Raw genomic sequence first — 23,641 nt, forward strand, 5'->3', positions numbered from 1 at the left:
TCAGAAATCCGCCTGCCTCTGCCTCCCAAGTGCTGGGATTAAAGGCATGCGCCACCACCGCCCAGCACCATTTGGTTTTTTATCACTCTTGTTCTGTAATACAGCTTGAGGTCATGGATGGTGATTACAACAAAAGTTCTTTTATTGTTGAGAATGTTTTTTGCTATCCTGGGTTTTTGTTATTACAGATGAATTTGAGAATTGCACTTCCTATCTCTGTGAAGAATTGACTTGGAATATTGATGAGGATTGCAATGAACCTGTAGATTTCCTTTGATAAAATGGTCATTTTTTACTATGTTAATCTAGCCAATACATGAGCATGGATCTTTCCATCTTCTGAGGTCTTCTTTAATTTCTTTCTTCAGAGACTTGAAGTTATTGTTATACAGATCTTTAACTTGCTTGGGTAAACCACAATGTTTTATATTATTTGTGACTAATATGAACAGTATTGTAACCCTAATTTCTTTCTCAGCCCTTTTGTCCTTTGAACAGAGGGCTACTTATATGTTCGAGTTAATTTTATGTGCAGCCACTTTGGAGAAGTTGTTTATCAGCTTTATAAGTTCTCTGGTAGAATTTTGGGGGTTGCTTATGTATACTATAATATCGTCCAGAAATAGTGATATCTTGAATTCCTGACACTGTCAGTAGGACAGAATGACAACCCACAGATTGGGAAAAGATTTTTCCCAACCCTACATCCCAGAGAGGGCTAATATCAAAAATATACAAAAAAAAAAAAAAAAAAAAAAAAAAAAAAAAAAAAAAAAAAACCTCAAGAAGTTAGACTCCAGAGAACCAAATAACCCTATTAAAAATGGGGTATAGAGCTAAACAAAAAATTCTCAACTGAAAGAATCTCAAGTGGCTGAGAAGCACTTAAAGAAATGTTCAACATCCTTAGTCATCAAGGAAATGCAAATAAAAATGACCCTGACATTCTGTCTCACACCAGCCAGAATGGCTAAGATCAAAAACTCAGGTGACAGCAGATGCTAGTGAGCTGGTGAGGATATAGAGAAAGAGGAACACTCCTTTTTGCTGGTAGAACTATAGCTGGTAAAACTACTTTAGAAATCAATCTGGTGGCTCCTTAGAAACTTAGACATAATTCTACCTGAAGACCAAGCTATACTACTAATGGGCATATACACAGAAAACGCTCCAAAACATAACAAGGACACATGTTCCACTTTTTTAAAGCAGCCCTATTTATAATAACCAGAAGCTGGAAACAATCCAGAAGCCCCTCAACAGAAGAAAGGATACAGAAACTGTGGTACATTTACACAATAGAGCATTCAGCTATTATACTACTATTAAAAACAACAACTTTACAGAATTTGCAGGCAAATGGAAGGAAGTAGAAAATATCCTGAGTGAAGTTGCCCATACACAAAAGAATACACATGGTATGTTCTCACTGATAAGTGGATATTATCCAAAAGGCTCATAATACCCATAATACAATCCACAAACCATATGGAACAGCAGCAGCAGCAGCAGTAGCAGCAGCAGCAGCAGCAGCAGCAGCAGCAGCAGCAGCAGCAGCAGCAGTAGCAGCAGCACTAGCAGCAGCAGCAGCAGCAGCAGCAGCAGCAGAAGAAGAAGAAGAAGAAGAAGAAGAAGAAGAAGAAGAAGAAGAAGAAGAAGAAGAAAAACCAAAGAATAGATGCTTCAATCCTACATAAAACAGGAAAAAAAATAATCACAGAAGGTAGAGAAAGAGAAAGGAGGAGGAGGAGAGAAAATAGGAGGGCAGGAACAGATATTTGAAGGGACAGGAGAGAAGTACAGAGGGTCAGACAATTGAACAGAAATGTAGCAGTGGGGGATGGTGAACTGGGGCTAGCCATTAGAAAGTCCCAGATGCCAGGGAAGGGAAAGGTTCCAAGGACTTAATGGTGATGACTTATATGAAATACTCAACAAAGGGGAGATAAAACCTATAGAAACCACCTCCAATAGATAGTCATGGACCCCAGTTAAGGGATGGTGCCACCCATCCATCTCAAAATGTTTAACCCAGAAATGTTCCTGTTCAAATGAAAGACAGAGACAAAAAATGGAACAGAGGCTAAAGGAAACGGTATCCAGAGACCACCCCCCACATAGGGATCGATCCCACCTGCAAACACCAACCCTCCACACTAATGCTGATGCCAAAAAGTGCTTGCTGACAGGAGCCTGATATGGCTGTTTCTTCTACCAGCACCTGACCAATACAGATGCAAAGACTCATAGCCAACAATCAGACTGAACTTGGGTACCCCAATGGAAGAGCTAGGGGAAGGACTGAAGAAGCTGAAGGGGATTATAACCCTATATGAAGAACAATATCAACTAGCTGGACCACCCAGAGCTCAGAGGGAATAAACCACCAACCAAAAAGTGTACATGGAGGGAGCCATGGCTCAAGATATATTTGTAGCAAAGGATGGCCTTGTCTGACATCAACTGAGGCTTGATTTCCTAGTGTACTTGGATGATGGAGGGGGTGAGGCAGGAGTGGGTGAGTGGGTGGAGGAGCACCCTCCAAAAAGAGAAGTTAACTAGATAAGTGATGGGATGATCTTTTTAAAACCACCCCCTCTCTTTATTTCTCTCCTGTCTCTCCTTTCTACCCCAATAGTGCACCCTTCTCAATCTTTGTTTTTTTTCCTTCGAAGCCAATATAAGACTGTTGGTTTCTTAGGTTGATCATAGCCCAAAACACTTTCCAAACATATGATGTTATAATGAACTTGGCTAAAATCCTTTAAAATGAAATCTTTCAAATTAAAAGTAAAGTCAAAGGCTGGAGAGGGCTCATCTCAGCAGTATATATATATATATATATATATATATATATATATATATATATATATATATATTTTCCCTATCATAGAGGAACTGAGTTCAACTCCAAGCACCTATGCAGATTACTCCAGCTATAGAATTATTTTCTATGACTTTTACAACCATATGCATTTATGTGCTTTAGGGGGGTTCTACAGTATCAAGACAGACAGTGATGCACAAAAAGGTGAGAATAAACACTTGATTCAGATTGACTTTGTAAACCTGGGTCAAACTCCAGGTAGTTTGGTATCTGATGCCAGATGTCAGCATTTTTAAACACAGTATAATTTGTATATTTTTTCTGCTGTAATACAATTCGCAGTGTACAAGAAAACATAATTACACTGAAACTCAACTCAGGGTGCATGCGAATTTTTACAAGAAGATGGATTCTGGAGATAGATTGAATTGCCTTAAGGGCCTAAAGAAGTATCTGGCCTAGTCTCTGTCAAACTGAGAGTATAGAGGTCATTTGTCCTATTGTCCTCCTTGTGGAAGGTGGTGGGGGAGGAGGGCCTTTGGCAAGGTGTAAGGGTCATTTAGACTGTTAAGTATCTACAGTCCTGCTTATAGGAGCTTGATATGGTGTGGTCCAACAGATACAACCTATCACAAGGCTATTAATCACTCTCAGTCCCTAACCTTCGGAAGGGGAAAAAACAGGTTTTATACCTTTTCAATTAAAAAAGACCATTCTATGAGGCTATCTGTTGGTGCAAAGAACAACTTCGTGCTCTCAACATGTGCACACACCCTCAACCCATCTCGCCAAATGTATACACATACCCATAATTAAAAATCAAACTAAATTATTTAAAACTAAAACTTTAAAACACCCATAAATTCACAGTAGCATCTCTGTGGCTCTCTATTCCCGCCCCACAGTCTCCTACTCACAGATCTTTGTTTACATATGGATAAAAACAAGGACTCTAGATGAGATAGCTTGAATTTTCTGATCTAGCTACCACTTACAAACCATATAACTTCATATAATTTGCATATATGTCATCTATAATATATATACACATATAATATATATCATATATGTTATACATATAACTTGTATGTTATATCATATATTCATATTATAGATGGTCTGTGTTCTGTTTTTCTTTCCTTGTGTACAAAACAAATATCAATATTTATCTCAAGGAATTGTTAGGATAAATGAATTAAAAGTTCAGAATAATGTTTAACATGGAGTAACTATGAAAAAATACAAGAAATGATGATTACTTTAACTATCACAAAGTTTTGGCATGTTATTAACTTCTCTACTATAAGACCATTTCCTACTAAATGATACTTAGAAATCCTCATTATATCAAGGGAATTGAATTTTAGAATGATTTTAATTTAGTATATGTTAGTTCTTCAGGCTTTCCATTTCAGAGGTTCAAATCATGAATTCTTTATTGACACTATGCACATAAATTAAAGTGAGCTACAGATAACATAATCCTCCTCGTTACAAACACTTCTACAAATGACATATGAGAACAACCTAAGCATAGGTGAAATATAAAGAGCTTGAGTTTAGTTGCCTTGAAGGGAGATTGTGTATGGAAGAATCAAGACTGCATTGGCAAAAGTAAAAGGACACATTGGGTCCTCAGCAGTCCTAAAAAAGAGTGCACAAGTAGGCTTAAAATACCATGTCTTTTAATAGCTCTGTAAGGCATTGTACATTCCATGAAAAAAATTAACTGAATTCACTGAACATTTATTGTGCTCCTTACTTTTTGGTATGTATGCATGTTATTCTAGTCATTTTTTATTTCGGTCATGAACACACTTTTTGGTAGAGCTATTTTAATGTTTAAAATAATAAAACTAACATTTAGTTAACTTAAGTATTTCACTCAACTTAGTTTAATAGAAAATTTTAAAAACTTATATTTGTGTATAGAAAATCAAAACTATCAAGATGATATTGACCTTCCTGACTCAGGGCCCACCACCACTGCATGGAGGTTTTGCTCAGGTAGCTATATGCTCGGCCCCATATGAAGAGGATGTTGAGGTTCATATGACAAACTAAAATCTGTTAGTAACTTTGAGGAGGCATAGTAATGGTAATGTTGTCAACATTGGAGACATAACAGAAACAAAAACTCACAGATGATCCATATTCCATATAAGGGAAATCCCAAATCTGATTATCAGTTTCTGAGCAATTCAGGTAGAGTCACCTTTATAAAATGAAGTGATTTGATTTCAAGATCTGCGTGGTGTCCTTCAAATTGAAATGCTGTGTTTCTACCCTTAAATTTCCTGGTCATCACCATATCTAGTTTGCTTTCTGACACTTTACTAGTAGTTACTTTTATTTTTTAAATTGTTATTACAAAGCAAAGAGTTTATATGGGTTTAGCCTGGAGCTGAGCTAAGTCAAAGCATAACTACAACCCTGGATTTTCTCATCCTGAGAGTGGTAAGAGTTTGTCTGCTCCATTGCCTTGCCCTTGTGCCAGTAGACCTCAGCATATAAACTTCCCTTGCAGGGCACATGTAGGAAATCCTAAGATCACTGATATCCAGGATTATGAGGGCTGGTTGCTGTTAATCTGACTAATGGTCCTGAAACATCTTGGGATGGATTTCCTTTCTATATGACTTTCTAAGGTTCACTCATTCCCTTGGACCCTGCTACTCTCAGATATGCAAATGAATTACCCTCAATGTTCTTTCCCCAGTCAATAACATACCTCCACGTATGTCCAACCAGCCATTCTCACTAGAGTATGGACATTCTTTGACCCTCCTAATAAACGAGGTATTTCCCAAAAGTCTGCCTTGGGTGTTCTTCATTCCCCCTCCTACCATTCTACCCTTTATCCCCTGGGATCCAGCTACTGTGCAATTGTCCAATCATACCAATCAAAACAGGACTTGAGCCTGTCAAGTTTACTGTGGCTCAAAGCTTGAGGATATATTCCATCATATTGTAATGGAGAAACCATAGTGGTAGAGACAAAAAATAGCTGGTTGCTTAACAGTCATAGTTAGGAAGCAGAAAAAGATGAATACTGATGTTGAATTTGCTTTCTAGTTCTCTTCAATCAGGATACTGGCTCAAGGGAAGATATTATCTACATTGTGGGGGTCTTCCATCTTCTAAAACACCCTCAAAATGTATCTAAAACTTTGTTTCTGTGGTAAGTCTAAATCCAATCAAGGTGGCAATGAAGATTGATTATCATAGATAGCAACAGGGTAAAATAAACTCAAAATGGGAAAGCTTGATACATTAGTAAGCAATTCACATGATCAGAAATTCACCATAGTTCCACTGAAGAGTGTCAGTGTCTCTCTCTTCCCTCTAGGGGTTTACCCAGAAGAGGAGTATATTTATTAATCCACTGACCTGTTGCTGAGACTCAAATGCTAAATACATTGTTAAGAGAACAAAGCTACAATAAGCTCAAAGGTAAGACTGGGGGATTATTTTTTCCTCCTTGTGATTTAGACCTGGTATCTGGATAAGCAACATTGTATTCAGAGCACATAGAAAAGTAAGATTGTGTGGTTAGTATATGAATATTCTTGGAAATTTGATTCATAATAGTTGATTTTAGTGCTTTCTCTAAGGCATGGCTATTTCCCAAACAAGCAAAAATTAATACTTTAAATTTTTCTTTTTTGTGTGTGTTACTTTTTCCTTCTCAAACAGCATGAATAAATGAAGAATTTGCATTGTGGATAGTTTATAGGTAAAAATTTGAGGAATATTTCCTAAGGTAGATCCAGTAGCCAAAAGATATTGGCAACAATTATCAGCATGGATGATGTCTGTACTAAATCATACACCACACCACATAATTCTTACAATTTAATTTTACAAACACCAGGAAAACATTCTTATGACATAGTAATTTAAATGATACAATCTATCATATTGGCTTTGTAAAAGTAAGGAGGCTTACTGCAGAATAAGATTACCTTTTCTAACTCTTTCTGAACTCTGGCTGGCTAATTCAACTCAGCTGTTCTGGCTCAAACTCATCTCCAACTTGACTGATTCAGTAAGGCTTCTCTTAGCTTCTCAACGAATTGTTCTGCTTGATCTCAAATTAACTCTGGCAATTTGTTCTAACCTTCTGGTTCCTTCTTATTCTGTTTTAACCGCCTCTTGCTGACCTGCACTGAACTACATGAACTTAGGAATGAACTAAACCCAGCTCCACTGCACTGACCTCACTGCACTGCCAAGTTCAAATAATGAGATTCCATTAGAGAAAACAGATTTTTTCACTGCCAACTGGTATCAGATAGCTTCTGGGTGAGTAGTGGGAGCCTGTGCTCACTTTCCTTCTCAATGGCAGGACCCTATCTCTCTTGAACTTGCACACATACTTGGACCTGAGTATAGATAGGACTAATATTAATGAAGCAGATCCAAAGTAAGGGTGGATGGAGTCTGGAGTGTTACAGAGAGACAACAGGGAAACTAGAATGTGACCAACCAAAGGGTACACATTGGTGAGGGTCCCATGGCTCCAGCTGCATATGTAGCAGAGGATGATGTTGTTGGGCATCAATGGGAGAAGAGTTCCGTTGTCCTGTAAAGGCTTGATGCTCCAGTGTAGGGGAATGTGAGGGCAGGAAGGCAGGAGTGAGGATGTGTGTGTGGGAGTACCCTCATAGAAGCAGGGTGAGAGGGAATGGGATAGGGGTTTCCATGGGGGGCAGGGACTGAGAAAGCAGATTATGGCAGGATTTTCCCTGTCCAATCAATTTAAATATTAGTGTAGCAGGAGGCCTGTGATTGGACAGGGAAAAAGGAGGCAGAGCTAAGAGTTGAGGCTGAGAGGACTGGAGGGAGGAGAAACTAGGATGGAGGCTGATGGACAGAAAGAAGACCCTGATCCCATGTGGTTTTAAATAGCCACAGGTAGTTATGAATATCATATAGGGATAGAATAATTGGGATAACTTGTCTTATTTAGTTGGGAAGCTTGTATCTTATCAATTGGCTCTGAAATTATTGAGTGGGCATCTTGTGAATTGAGAATTTATTGATGTATAAATCTGACTTGTTAATTATAAGCTTCTAGATTTTCATTTTACTGGGTTACTGGTAGGTAGGACTGCCGACCACAGTGGGTTTATGGCTGAGAAGGAACTAGCAGCTCCAGAGACAAGCGAACCAGAGCTGGGATTACCATGATCAGTTGCTGTAGGGGATAGCTAGAGACAGAGTAAGCAAGACCGCTCCAGGGCAGAGAGTAGCTGGAAGTAGCGCAGGATGCCTGCCGGTGGTTTTTAATATTTCCTGCAACAGGGGATAACATATGAAATGTAAATAAAGAAAATATCTAATAAAGTAAATACTGTGAACACAAAAATAAATAAATAAATAAATTTGGGAAGGAAGGGAAGAGTAAAGGGAAGTACCACTAACACTGAAGAAAGGTCATTTGTAAAACTATTTGAAAACTTACCAGTAAGTATGAAGCTTCCTAATATATACATATATAAAAGAAGTCCAAATGGAGCCATCAAGTAATAGAGGAAATATGCTCCAACTATACATCATGCCACCAACACACTCTTCAATGCCAGAAATGGGTTATAGTTTGTTGAGTTGTCAGACAAATGGGTCCCACAGAAACTGCCGAATATCACAAGAAATGTCAAAGCTATTCAGTACTCTCTAGAACATGATGGAGGGCCTGTTGCTGAAGACAATCTATGTATTTGTCATTGAACCTAGAGAAGTAGACCTGGTACCTACTTAGAAGCATCACTCCTATTGGAAAGTATTGTGCGTCTGACCTGAGGAGAAAGATAATCATCAGTATCTTCCAGCTACAATCCCTGTGACATACAGCAGTGGCCTGTCTGCAAGATATACCAGTAGAATACTAGCACAAATATAATGGGAGTAACCAACCACTTTCTGATTGGATATAAAGGCCACTCCATGAAATGAACCCCAAAGCTGACTCTGTTAAAGTCACCAAGAATCTGAGAATGGTTAGGCCATAGGCCTAAGCAAAGATCTAATACTATTATTCTGCTAAAGGATTATAGCAATAAAATAACTCCAAATGACAAACTGTTACAGATCAATGTTTTCTATTTTTATATAATTTCTTTAGAGAATAGATTGGGAAACCTTGTTCAAAATTATTTTCCTGTATCTCCTAATAATACATTTGTGAAATACCTATGCTTTGCAAAAATTTATCTCAGTATTAAGTCATGACCATATTAATTCTCATAAGAAATAATGCCCAAAATCTCAGAGACTGATACTCTTTAAACTTACTGATCAGATCACAACCTACTGCTAATCAAGGGGCCTATCTTTGGTGATTCTCCTTTAAATGTGATCAGGAGAACTGAAATGTAGCCCCCTTATTTCTTTTCTTTCTCCACCTTTTACTTCTCTCATTTTAAATTTGTTTTCTTCAATACTGAGAATTGAGCCCACAATCTTATACTTGATGAGCAAACATTTTACACAGACTTATAGATTCTTTTTTTTTTACTTCAAAGATAGAGGGGGAATATAGTGGAGAAACCATTTACCATTTTAATCTTTCTTGTCTCTAACCAGAAGTGACAAATCACATACCTCTCATATTCCCATTGGCAGTAAATCAGTTATATGTTTCCAGTCTCACAAGCAAGGCGATAGAATCTTTATGTTCCAGAAATTGTAATGGTGGTAGACAATATTTTCTATGGCATGCATCATACATATTTCCATAACAAGAGAAGGGGGGAGGATAGTAGTAAACATTGGGCATCCTTTGCTACTTCCACTGTTTGTACTCAGACACCAGCTACAACCGTTTGTTTAGTCAGAAAGTATATAGCAAATGTCGACTATGTGGTAGGCAGTAGTCTGAGCAGCAGAAAGTGTTTGTAAACATGAGGAGAAGCCCATGAATAAGAAAATACTTCTTCAAAGGGCTCATCATTTTCATCTGCAAAGCAGTGTTTGAGGAGAGCTTTTACATATCTGTCATTGTGGTCAAAACACGGCATCTTAACTTCAATTTGGATCGTAGACCTAAAAGAAAGACGGTTGGAATTAAATGAATATATAATAAATGGCTAAATTTATCTTCAAAATTCTCTATTACATTTTACATGTCTCCATTTTTTCTAAAACTTTAAACAAATAGAAAAAGTTACAGTTATAAAAGAAGCAAATATAGAGTGATTTACATTTTTACTCATTGCTTAATATTTTTATTTCTTCACAGGAATTTTGATTGTTTACACATCAAAATCAAGAAGGTAGTTTATACACACATTTCTTGTCACATTAAAATGCTTCACATACATTTGTTTATATCCATGTGCAACAGGAAATCACTGTGTACATTTTAAAAGCATACTTCAAAAGAGGAGTTACTGTCTCCATAGGACTTTTAGTAATTAATAAGTATTTGTTGATTTGCTAAAAAACATAAAGAATATTCTACTGCCTATGTGTATGTATTTGAAATTTATTGATTAATAATTTATAAACTAAATTTTCAATTTAAAGAAGTGTGATAACAGCAGCAGTCTTTTAAAGTTTATTTTGAATCAACAATTACTAGTTATGGGGAGAGACTGGGTGGGGAGGAAAGGTCATAGATTTATAACAGAGAGAAGAGAGATAGGATATATGAGGTAGAAGAAGATGAGTGAAAACTAGACTTGGCTGAATTTTTTGTTTTATTTGAGTAAAGATGGGTCAGAAGTTGTGGCCCAGTGATTTCTCTGCTTAGAGTCTTTGCTTGAGTTTGAGTTTCAGGCAGATTGTTTTATTTTCTGAAGAGTCTGGGCAATACAGAGGAAACTTCTCAACTTAGATTGTAGCCGAATTTAGATGTCTGTGGTGGTAGAAATGCAGTTTCAACTTTATTATTGGCTATCAGCCAATCAGCCATGTCTAGTTTTCAGTTCCTACATGGTATGCACCATATACACCCTACTTGTAGATTTCTTAATGTTAAGACCCAGCCATCAGGGGGTTGAGTTGTTTTGTATAGAACAACTTTGCTCATCTTCTTCCACAGCTCATAAAAAATCTTTAGCAGCGTGGCCGAGTATAAAATGAACTCAAACAAATCAGTAGCCTCTCTTTGTACAAATGATGAATGGACTGAGAAAGAAAATAGGGAAAGAACACCCTTTCAAGATAGTCATGAATAATATAAAACATGTTGGGATAACTATAACTAAACAAGTGAAAGATGTTTATGGCTAGAACTTCAAGTCTTTCAGGAATGAAATAGAAGACCTCAAAAATGGAGAGATTTCCTGTGCTCACAGATTGGTATAATTAATATATTAATTGGTTTATGACAAGAACTTCAAGTCTTTCAAGAATGAAATCGAAGAAGATCTCAAAAATGGAGAGATCTCCCATGCTCACAGATTGGTATAATTAATATAGTAAAGATGACTATCCTACCAAATGCAGTCTACAAATTCAATGCAATTCCGAACAAAATTCCAATACAGTCCTTCAAAGACATGGAAAGAACAATTCTCATATGGAAAAACAAAAAACTCAGGATAGAGAAAACAATCTTTGGCAATAAAAGAACTAGTCAGTGAGACCCAGGGATTCAGGTCAGAGTAGATTGCTGGTCTCCTTCCACCTCATATATCCAGCCTCTCTGCTCTCTGTTAGAAATCTGTTACCTTCCCTCCCCACACAGTCTCTCTCCATAACTAGCAACTGTTGATTCAAAATAAACTTTAAAGGACTGCTGGTCCCCCTATGGGGATACTGTTGCCCTCAGTCTCTTCCAGCCTTTCCCTAATTCAACCACAGGGGTCCCGGGCTTCTGTCCATTGTTTAAGTATCTGCATCCTACATGCTCAGAAATGGAAGGACTTGAAAGTGAGAGATGTCTGATCTAAGTATAATGTCATCCTAATCTGTACACTTTTTAGGGATTCATTTTTCTGCACAGACTATAAAACATGTCCAAAATGAGATACAAATAATAATAATAATAATAAAACACAATGAAAAGTAGAGGGATACAACCTTGCTAAAGAGATAACTTTAATTCTTTGCATGTTTAATTGTCATGCTTAGTTTTATTTACAACAGAGACATTTAACACTAATATTATGCATCTCTTTCATAAGATACATAGGTAGAAATATTTTGTGTGTGATATACCTACTTATTTTGAGAGTTTCATTTTTGCTTCTCTCTCTCTTTCTCTCTCTCTCTCTCTCTCTTTCTCTCTCTCTCTCTCTCTCTCTCTCTCTCTCCTGCCCTCCCTCCCTCCCTCCCTCCCTTCCTCCCTCCCCCCCTCTGTCTGTCTCTCAATTCTTCCTGAGGTAACAAGATGGTTTCATTGACAGTGACCATACCTTCCATGTAGCAGCATCATTAACACGTAGTTCCAAATATTTGTTGCTGAAACCCTGTCTTCTTCATCTCTATTTGCATTCTATTCATTATACCCGATACTGGATCACATGTACATGGAGAAAACTACTGTTTGAGAATTACTGAAGTAAATTCTCAGTTTAAAGAAGTATGTCAGTTGCCTTTTAAAGTTTATTTTGTATCGACAATTACTAGAACTGTGGGAAAAGCCTAGGGGTAAGCGAGGGAGGGCGAATGATAGCTGGGATGTAATATATGAGAGAATAATTATAATAAAAGATATTACCAGAGCAATCTTGTGAGCCTGTAAAAACTTTAAAGTTTGTAATAACTTGAAGGGTTAGAACAACATTCAGGATATGATAGCCTGCCAGGTTACATATGAGTGTATTTTCCTTAGACATAACCCTAAACTTAATTCAATTGGTGTCTTCTACAGATCAAAATAAATTATATTGGGTATAGTCCTGCTTCGTAGAAATTCACTGAGAAATTGTTAAATGCATTTATTTTATCAGTATACTAACTTTAGTTAGCCAGGATATCGGTGATAAATTTTGAAAGAAAACCATGTATCAGTTAAGTGTTAAATTCATGGGGTGGGCCAGATCACTGCCTACTGTTTCTTCTTGGATTTATTCCAGGTAATATTTTCACATTTTAACGATTTTGGATTTGGCTAGCTTAAATAATTAGAAGCTGGAGCCAGCACTGCAAAAATATTTTTTCCAAAATGAACAATGTGAGCCTGTCATCTTTAAGAAAGCACATTTGCCCACCTCCAGCAGAAAGATAGGGCATCAAGTGAGGGATGGGGTTGCATCCCACAGTCAAAACTCTGACCCATAATTGTTCCTGTCTGAAAGAACTTCAGGGATGGAAGTGGAGAAGAGCCTGAGGAAAGAAAGTCCAGCAACAGGCCCAAAGTGGGATCTAGCTTAGAGAGGTCCCAAAACCTGACACTATTACTGAGGCTATGGAGCACTCACAAAAAAGGGACCTATCATGACTGTCCTCTGAAAGACCCAACAAGTAGCTAAATAAGTCAGAGGCAGATATTTGCATCCAACCAATGGGCAGAAGCTGCTGACCTCTGTGGTTGAATTAGGGAAAAGCTGGAAGAAGCTGAGGAGGAGGACAACCTGTAAGAGAATCAGCAGTCTCCATTAACCTGGACCCCTGAGATCTCTCAGACTCTGGATCACCAAACAGGCAGTATATGCCAGCTGATATGAGGTTCCCAACACATATAGAGCAGAGGACAGCCAGTCTGAGTTTAGTCAGAGAACATGTGCCTAACTCCCAAGAGACTGGAAGCCCCAGGGAGTTTAGAGGTCTGGTGGGGTGTGGGTGGGGGCTGGGGACAGTATTGTGGAGACAGATGTGGGGAGGAGGTATGAGGTGTAGAACAGTCAGAAGATGGACTGGGAGGTGGACCAAATCTGAAGTTTAAAAGAAAGAAAGAAAGAAAGAAAGAAAGAAAGAAAGAAAGAGAGAAAGGAAGGAAGGAAGGAAGAAAGGAAGGAAGGAAGAAAGAGAGAAAGAGAGAGAGAGAGAGAGAGAGAGAGAGAGAGAGAGAGAGAGAGAGAGAAAGAAAGAAAGAAAGAAGAAAAGATTTTTTAAAAAGAAAGCACATTTATAGTGATGACATACACCCATACACCATTTTGGTAGTTACATAATAAGTTGATTCAATGAATTCTGCTAAAGATTTAATACTGAGATTCATATGACTAGTGTCAGAAACCAGGGATCCCTTGTGCCTTCTGAACAAACCTAAGATAATGGAAGTTTACAAGAGACATAAGACGTCTCCATCGTGCTGTTTTCCCCCTTGCCATTCTTTTCTAACAAGGATAAACACAGCTTCAAATGACTTGCAGCTGACAATTTCTTTATGAAAGGATAACACTGTAATAAGAGCCACAGTTTTTATCATCCAATGTTTCTATTTTCTTTCATATATTCATATACATGCCATCAAAATCCCTTAATTGGAGAAGTACATAAAAGAAGTACAAATACCACCTCCACATCAAGACTAAGACTTGTAAAATCAGCCTATATCCTTTGTCTTTTGCATGTTCTTCTACATACTGATTTAAATATTAGGCAGGCATCTATGTGTACCTTTACAATTCTGTGCAATTCATTAAACGTTGAAATTAAATGCAATAATAATTTTTGCTTTAAAGTAACACAGCCTTTAGAGCAAATGTGATGCATTATATTGACATAACAAATGTGGACATTAATTAAAGAGCAGCAGAATCCAGCAGAGAAGTTTGCCCTCCATCTGCTTGACCTGAGGTAATAACAATGTTCCATTAACCCAAGCTGACAGATTTTCTAGGGTTTGTCTCCATCCCTGAAGTTGGTGCTCCTGGTATGAATAACCATATGTGTTACATCATCCAGAGCATGCATGCAGAAGGAAACTAATTGTTTACGTATCCCGCCTTTTTTGCTTTCTTTTTCATTTCATTCATTGTGATGTCTGCTACAGGTATCCATACCTTTCCCTAGCTGTATGCCAATGAGCTTTCCAGCCATAGTACCAAATTGCAGTACGTGCCCTCAGGTTTGGACCACTATTTACTCAAAGACAGTCCCATAAACTACATAATGCCACAAAGCAAAGAGCCATAAAAGTAAATGCTTTTTGTATCATACTCCTCAGATATATTCAAATGAGATTTGAAGGAAGAAGAATGCTAGATGCAACACACAGGGAAGAAAAAAGAAAGAAAAAGAGCATACAGATTTTTCTAAATAATAAATTAGTGGGATGGAGCAACTTTGTCCCAGAATTAAAATTTAAATCTTTGATTGTATTCACATCCACTGTGCATTATTGAACCAAAGGGACTCTTTTCCTCTTCCATCTTATTACAGAACAAACATCAAACACTTCTCAAGAAGCATGTACCCAGGAGGCATTTTGCTTTGTCACAATACAGATTTCACAGCCTCTCTGATGGGAGAGCAGACTTGCCTGCAGCCTCAGAGAACAACAGGATGGTGATTTGCTGTGCTCCTCTACCTCCTCCTCTGGAATTGTTGCCTCACTGCAGTAAGTAGCTTTCCCTCCAATTATCCAAGCTCCTCAATCCACAGAGCTTGACCCCCACGACTTCAGAAAACACTAGTTGTTTGCAGTCATTAATCCAAGATTATAAGCATGGAGGGACACTCATGAGACAAGGGTGAACTCATGGTTCCTGAAGAAAGACAATGACGGCTTTTTTTTCAGAACACCTCCCCAGTGTGTGGGGGCTGGGCTGCGCTGCCATTTTCATCATTCCTTTTTCCTGAAAGCATGTTTGCTCTCTCATCATTTCAAGTGTTGCTGCAGTCTGGCTAGAGCATCCTTGGGGCAGGCAATAGTACCCACTGCTGCACTGTCAGGATGGCTCCACTTTCCTCTCCGCCTTTGCCTGGACAGGGGAGTCTAGACAGTAGCAAGCCTGATGGGACAAAGAGAGGAATTGGAAGATTATACCAACGGGAGGATGATAGCAGCTAGTTTCCCTGATAGCCAATGTCAGAATTTAATTGTCAGCTGTGCACATCCCTGTCAACAATGCTTTACTTTTATATTGTAGGGAGTGACAATGGTGTATCCTTGGCAGCTGAGTAAGTCGCAACTCCTGATCTCTATTTACATGAAATTTAACCACAGAACTTTGATATGAGATGTCTTCTTCAATGATCGGTATTCAATGACCTTTCTCTCTTCTTGTGCTCTGCAGAAGCTCCATTTAATTTATAGAGGAAAATAACCTACGTATAACAGAGAGCCCTACTCTATGTTATTCTATTTATAAGATAGTATATTAATTCAGAATCCATCTTTCATTGTTACCAAGGATCTGATGAAATCTTTCAAGGTCTTCTTGTAAGCCAAAGAGAAATTATATCTTGAATTTGATTAATTTTGATAATGTATTACATAGCAAATTAAAACATCCTCTTTCTTACAGAAATTGGCCCTAGAACAGAGGGCACTTTGCTCTCTAGGTCTGAAGCTCTGATATCAAGGTGAGCTAAATTATTCTTCCATATACTTCAGTCTCAGCATCTTTTGCTATTTCCTTACAAAGATTATATTCAGCCCTCCTTAGCAAATGAAGAAAGGACTTAGGGATGCTCTCTCATTCTCCTTCTTCCCACAGATGGTGATAAATTCAGATTCAGACTCCATTAAACCTGAGTAGAGCAAGCCAGCAGGTGGCTGTACTAATGGAAAATCCTGGCTTTGGAATAATGGGAATTGCAACCGACAGCTCTTCTACGCCACAAAGAAGATGATGTATCCTTATTGACAGTGTCGCATTTGAGTCCAGAAGGCTGATCTGAGAGTTCTGTCCTGGCATAACGGAAGCTAAAAGCCCCCTGGGTGCTTTCTTGGCCACACCACTATAATTTTTGTCATCTGAACTTTCTATTACAGTTCATTTTACAAATCGCATATAAGTTGAAGAGCAAGAGTGGTGAGGGGGAGAGGGGGAGAGGAGGAGAGGGGGACTTAATTTTGCCTACAGGCGTACTTTTATTCTTTTTCTTGCTTTAGAGGATAAATAGAGGTTGACACGGCACAGTATTTCCAGCCAACTCAGTATTTTCGGTGCTGACATACTAGTCCATGTCATGTCTGGGAGTCTATACAACCTCTTTTGAGGATGCTTCTTCTGTTTGGAATAGGCAGGGATTGTCTAGGAGGTATGACGCTTGGTAGTCCTGCATTAATATCCATTGTTCCTCCATTTCCTTTTCTCTTATTTCCATCTTCCTTTTTAAATTACAAGAACTTATTTGACAAAAAGCAAGCCTTGGTATATTGATCTGAGAAGCATCTGGATGTTCAAATATTTAGAACTTCATATTTCCACTAATCCTCTAGTTCTCTGAAAATATAACAAGGAGTTATGAAAATATTTCATTGTATTCACCATCTGCCAGCACTTTTAAAAACATTATATTAAGACCAATAATTCTATTTACACTTTCTCAATATAGTATATTTCCTCTCAAGAACTGTTAGTACTTTACAAAACTGAACTGAATCATTGACACATTTCTTACAATTTTGTGTTAGAAATAAATGGGGGCATTTTGAGAAGACAAGTAAAAGTTGAAGACGGTCTCAAAGAGTTAAGATTCTGTTTTAATATAAATTTTATTACATCATTAATTAGTCATATCTCCATTTTGTAATGTAATGAGTGTGAGCTTTGTAGTGAACAGTTCAAGAGCTAGAATGTCTTGTTTCTTATCATGAGTTTATGGCTTAACTTTACACTAACTCCAAAGTGGCTCTGCTGCTTCAAATGTTTAAAGCAGAGGGTCAAAGGCTTTCTTTGAGAAGATGAACTCATTCAAAACAAGACCAATACACCATTCCAGAGAGGACTTCATATTCAGCTCTTCATATTTTCTTCAGTGGTTAAAATTATGAATTAGAACCTAAGTGCTTTCAAGTAACAAACAGAGATGACATTATGAGATGATATTATAAATAGATTCTGTAAGTGAGTAAAGGTGTTATGATACATTCGTTTCAAGATTTCAAGCTAATCTTTCTTATAATGTTCTGAGTTAAAGAACCACCTGAGATACCAGGGTTATAGAGTCACCTTCACCCGAAATATAATCAGTGACTTTCACTACATGAGAAAACTGGTAAATCACAGCCAGAGAGCAACTCATAGACAGTGCACTTTTTTTTGTTTGTTTGTTTGTTTGTTTGTTTTTCGAGACAGGGTTTCTCTGTACAGCTCTGGCTGTCCTGGAACTCACTCTGTAGACCAGGCTGGCCTCGAACTCAGAAATATGCCTGCCTCTGCCTCCCAAGTGCTGGGATTAAAGGCGTGCGCCACCACTGCCCGGACAGTGCACTTATTTATAACTGAGAATGTTAGGGAAATAAAGCACTAAATCCTAACTGTAAAGTATTTTGTTTTTATTTCGAGTGTTTTTCTATTGTTAAAAGAAACCCAGTAACTCAAAGAGATTGTTATCACAGGAAGAGTAGGTGTAATCAACAATCATCATAAGACTGAAATTATTAAAGCAATATATTTCCAAAATGTTATATTATTGTTTTAACTTAGATATTGACATCAAAGTAAGGTCTATTTATCACAAGAATCAGATTTATAAAACAAGCAAGCAATGTTTTCTTTTGGAGAAACAAACAACTTCATAATGAACTCAAAATAATTTTCACAACTTCGTCAAAATAATACAGAATAAGAAAAATGAAAATCCAGAACTGATGATACAGCAGAAAAAAAGTGAACTTGAATAGCAAACTCAATTTTTTCAGGTATACTGTCAAAATACCTTGGCTTTCATATCTCATCTGTGATACTTTCTGCTAAATACCAAACAAACAATACAGGAGGCAAAACAGGGTAACATTTTATTCTGTTCTGTAGAAACACTATCCAAAGTTAACTTTAGACCCTGCAGTCTGAAAGGATCTGCAGTAAGATGGCCCCTGGCCCCTCACAGGCTTATAAGTATTTTGCACATGTTTCTGAGTAATGAAGAAAAAATCAGGATTCCACAAGCCTAATATGGAGTTCTAATAATTTGCTTTAATGCTTCACAGAATTCAGAAAAATAACTCCTTTCTAGATTATAATAATGAATATTACATAGAGGCACAGGCTCACATATAGAGAAGAGGCATGATATAGTTCCAAGGACTTCAAAAATTTTATCTCAGGGACCTGCTTGCATTTAGCTGTAAGAAAGGTCTCAGAACTTGTAATTTAGGGATTTGTTATTATAGGCGTGAACTGTTATTATTATCTATTGGTGATATCATTCATGTTTAAACTATACCTCCTCCTGCCTGAGCTTTTCAGTTGATCAATACATTATGAAGACTTTTGAGGTTATAGTCACCACTCATATTCATTTTAAAAGAAAGAGTCTAACCATACCTGAGAAAAAACAAGGAATCATAATCCTGAGGCAGCATATCAAAAAGTGGACACATAAACACACATACACAATAACAACAGCAAAATAATAGGATTTTTAACATACACTACTTGTTGACATCTCTCAGTGTCAATGGATGTGAAAACAGAATCCACTGTTCTCCTGCATCCAAGGACATTTAAACATCAAACACAAAGACATCACCTCTTGGTAAAAGGTAAAAAGATATTCCTATTCCAAGCAAATTGACCTAAAATCAAACTGTTGTAGCCATTTTATTATCTAATAAAATAGTTCAAACCAAAACTAATCAGATGAGAGAGGAAGGGCACTACATACTTACCAAAAGAAAATTCACCAAGAGGACATGTAATTCTTAACATATATGCATCAAATACAAGTGCATAAAGAGGTACCAGTGGACATTAGGTTAGTTACTTCTCCTCACACAATTGTACAGAGAGATTCAATACCACCCTTCTTACTAATAGATAGTTCATCCAGACAAACACTAAATAGAGAAATGTTGAAGCTAACAAAATGTTAAAAACCAAATGGACTTACAGATATTTATAGAAAGTTCATCCAAAACAAGAAAAATATACAGTCTTCTCAGCACCTCAAGGAATTGTCTCCAAAACTGACCATATACTTAGACACAAAGCAAATCTCAATAAATAGAAGAAAATTAAAATAACAACCCATATTCTATCTGAAGACCACAGCTTAAAACTATAACAACAAAAAGTTTAGAAACTCATGAAAAGTAAAATCATACTATTAAATTAAAATGCATCATGGAAAATTAATAAACAAATTAAAGACATTCAGGATTGAACCAAAATAAAAACACAATATACCATGCTTATGGGACACAGAGGAAATGTTCAAATGGCAAGTTCAAATCACTAACTGCCAATTAAAAAGTGGAGAGACTATTGTGAAGGATGTCATTTCCCTAATTTCTTTCTTAGCCTGTTTATCCTTTGAGTAGATGAAGGCTACTGATTTGTTTGAATTTATTTGATATCCAGACACTTTGCTGAAGTTGTTTATCAGCTTCAGTAGTTCTTTGGTGGAATTTTGGGGGTCACTTAAGTATACTATCATAAAATCTTCAAATAGAGATATTTTGACTTCTTCCTTTCCAATTTGGATCCCTTTGACTTCTTTATGTTGTCTAATTGCTCTAATTAGACCTTCAAGTACTATATTGAATAGACAGGGAGAGAGTGGGCAGCCTTGTCTATTCCTTGATTTTCGTGGGATTATTTCAGGTTTTTCTCCATTTAGTTTGATGTTGACTAATTGTTTGCTGTATATTGTTTTTATTATGTTTAGGGATGGGCCAGAAATTCCTGATCTTTCCAAGACTTTTAACATGAAGGGATACAGCAGATGCTGGCAAGGATGTGGAAAAAGAGGAACACTCCTCCATTGCTGGTGAGATTGCAAGCTGGTACAACCACTCTAGAAATAAGTTTGGCAGTTCTTCAGAAAACTGGACATAGTACTACTCGAGGACCCAATTATAACACTCTTTGGCATATACCCAGAAGATGCTCCAACATGTAATAAGGACACATGCTCCACTATATTCATAGCAGTCTTATTTATAATAGCCAGGAGCTAGAACAAACCCAGATGTCCCTCAACAGAGGAATGGATACAGATAATGTGGTACATTTACACTTTGGAGTATTACTCAGCTATTAAACTATGAATTCATGAAATTCTTAGGCAAATGGATAGAACTAGAAAATATCATCATGAGTGAGGTAAGCCAATCTCTAAAGAACACAAATGCTATGCACTCACTGATAAGTGGATATTAGCCACAAATCTCCAAATAACCAAGATATGATTCACAGATGACATGAAGCTCAAGAAGAAGAAAGACCAAAGTGTGTGTGCTTGGGTCCTTCTTAGAAAGAGAACAATAACAGGAGCAAATATGGAGATAAAATGTAGAGCAAAGATTGAAGGAAAGGCCACCAAGAGAGTGTCCTACCTAGGATTCATTCCATATACAGTTACCAAACCCAGACACTATTGTGGATGCCAAGAAGTGCATGCTGATAGGAGCTTGATATGGCTATCTCCTGAGAGGTCCTGCCAGAGCCTTGCAAATACAGAGGCACATGATGCTCAAAGCCAACCATTAGACTGAATGCAGGATCCACAATATAGGAGTTAGAGAAAGGGCTGAAGGAGTTGAAGGGGTTTGCAACCCAATATGAAGAACAACAATATCAACCAACCAGACCCCACAGAGCTCCCAGGGACTAAACCATCAAGAAAGGAGTACACATGGCTCCAGCTGCTTATTTAACAAAGGATGGCCTTGTGCATCAATGGGAGGAAAGGTCCTTGGTCCTGTGAAGGCTGGATAGATGCCCCAGTGTATGGGGAATCAAGGGCAGGGAGGTGGGAGTAGGTGGGTGGGTGGAAGAACACCCTCACAGAAGCACGGCGGGGTAAGAGTATAACATTTGAAATGTAAATCAAGAAAAATATCCAGTAAAAAAGAAAAAGTGTGCAAAAAAATCTCAAATAAATAAATAAGAATTTTTAAAAAAAAGTAGAGAGATCTCATATTAGTAACTTGCCACCACATCTGAAAGCATTTTACTAAAAAGAAAAAAATCACACCCAAAAGGAGTAGCTGGAAAGAAATAATCAAAAACAGGGAAGCAATTAATAAAATAGAAGCAAAGACAAATCACAAACCCAAACACACAAAACTCAATGAAATAGCGTGTTATTTCTTTGAAAACATCAATCAGATTGATAAACTCCTATACAAATTAACAAAAAAGCACAGAGAGAATATGCAAATTAACAAATTAAGATGAGAAAAGAGGAACAGCCACATAGATAGGCCATACATTGTCTCCTGAACAACTCTGGACTCATTGATCACTGAGTCGGGGAAGAAATAAAGAAAAAAATTAGACTTTTTAAAATTCAATGAAAATGAATGTAAAACATACCCAACCTTATGGGACACAATGAAAGTGACTGCTATGAGGAAAGTTCATAGCACTATGTGAATTCATAAAGAAATTTGAGAGAGTTCATATTAACAACTTAAAAGCACACCTGAAATCTCTAGAACAAAATAATAATCATGCCCAAGAGGAGTATATAGCAGAAAATAAGCAAATTCATGGCTGATATTAATAATTTAGAAACAAAGAGAAAAATACAATAAATAAAACCAGTAGTTGGTTCTTTGAGAAAATCAACAAGAAAGACAAAACTTTAGGAAAACTAACTACAAGACAGAAAGACATTATAGACAATATTCAATTATCACAATCAGAAATCCAAAGAATTATTAGGTCTTACTTCAAACAATTAGAAAAGCCTCCAGGCAATTGGAAAATGTAAATGACATGGATGATTTTATTGATAGATACCACTTACCAAAGTTAAATCAAGATTAGGTAGACAATTTAAGTAGTCCTATTACCCCTAAGAAGCAAACAAACAAACAAACAGCCCAGGGCCAAATGTTTTAGAGCAGATTTCTACAAGAATTTAAAAGAAAAGCTAATGTCAATCCTTCTCAAACTATTCCACAAAATAGAAACAGAAGGACCATTGTCAAACTCATTCTATGAGGCCATAGTTATCAAGATACCTAAGCCACACAGAGGCTCAACAAAGAGGAATTTCAGACAAACTTCTTTTATAAACATTGATGAAAAATATAATATTCTCTCGATATCTATTCAATACAGTACTTGAAATTTTAGCTAGAGCAATAAGATTACTAAAGGAGATCAAGGTGACATAAATTGGAAAGAAGTCAAAATATTGCTATTTGTAGATGTTATTATAGTATACATAAGTGGACCTCCAAAACTCTCCCAGTAATCTATAGCTGATAAACATCTTCAGCAAAGTGAATGGATACAAAATTAACTAAAAAGAAAAAAAATAAGTAGGCCACCATTATACAAATGATAGAAGGCTGAGAAAGAAATTATGAAAACAACAGCCTTCACATTACCCACAAATAATATAAAATATCTTGGTGTAACTCCAACCAAGCAAGTGAAAACCATTTATCAAAATAACATCAAGTCTCTGAAGAAAGAAAGTGAAGTAGATAAGAGAAGATGGAAAGATCTCCAGTGTTATGGAGGATTAACCTAGCAAAAATGGCTATCCCAAACCAATATCACTCCAGATTCAATACAGTTCCCATCAAAAATCTAACAAAAATCTTTATAGACCTTGAAAGAGCAATTCTCAACTCCATAAGGAAAAACAATAAACCCAGGATAACAAGAACAACCCTGTAAAATAAAATAATTTTGAGAAGTATCATATCCCTGATATCAAGCTGTACTACAGAACACTAGTAATAAAAGATCACATGGGATTGGCATAAAAACAACAGGTTGATCAATGGAAAAGAATAGAAGACCAAAAAATAAATTCATATACCTATGGACACTTTGCTTT

At 37.0% G+C, this 23,641-nt stretch overlaps 1 long non-coding RNA gene across 2 annotated transcripts in view; it reads left to right on the forward strand.

Moving 5' to 3' along the window:
- Nucleotides 1–20,557, forward strand: part of LOC116101116 — a 44,039-nt gene extending 23,482 nt beyond the window's left edge. The window contains exons 4-10 of one of the 2 annotated variants that reach the window (XR_004122786.1): nt 6,177–6,280; nt 15,107–15,284; nt 15,817–15,847; nt 16,195–16,252; nt 16,387–16,523; nt 17,525–17,738; nt 20,507–20,557. This is a non-coding gene — a long non-coding RNA (uncharacterized LOC116101116). The remainder of the gene's footprint in view (nt 1–6,176; nt 6,281–15,106; nt 15,285–15,816; nt 15,848–16,194; nt 16,253–16,386; nt 16,524–17,524; nt 17,739–20,506) is intronic. The other variant, XR_004122787.1, reaches the window with a different exon arrangement.
- The last annotated feature ends 3,084 nt before the right edge of the window (nt 20,558–23,641 follow it).

The sequence above is a fragment of the Mastomys coucha genome, unplaced genomic scaffold, assembly GCF_008632895.1.
Source record: "Mastomys coucha isolate ucsf_1 unplaced genomic scaffold, UCSF_Mcou_1 pScaffold21, whole genome shotgun sequence".
NCBI lineage: Eukaryota > Metazoa > Chordata > Mammalia > Rodentia > Muridae > Mastomys > Mastomys coucha.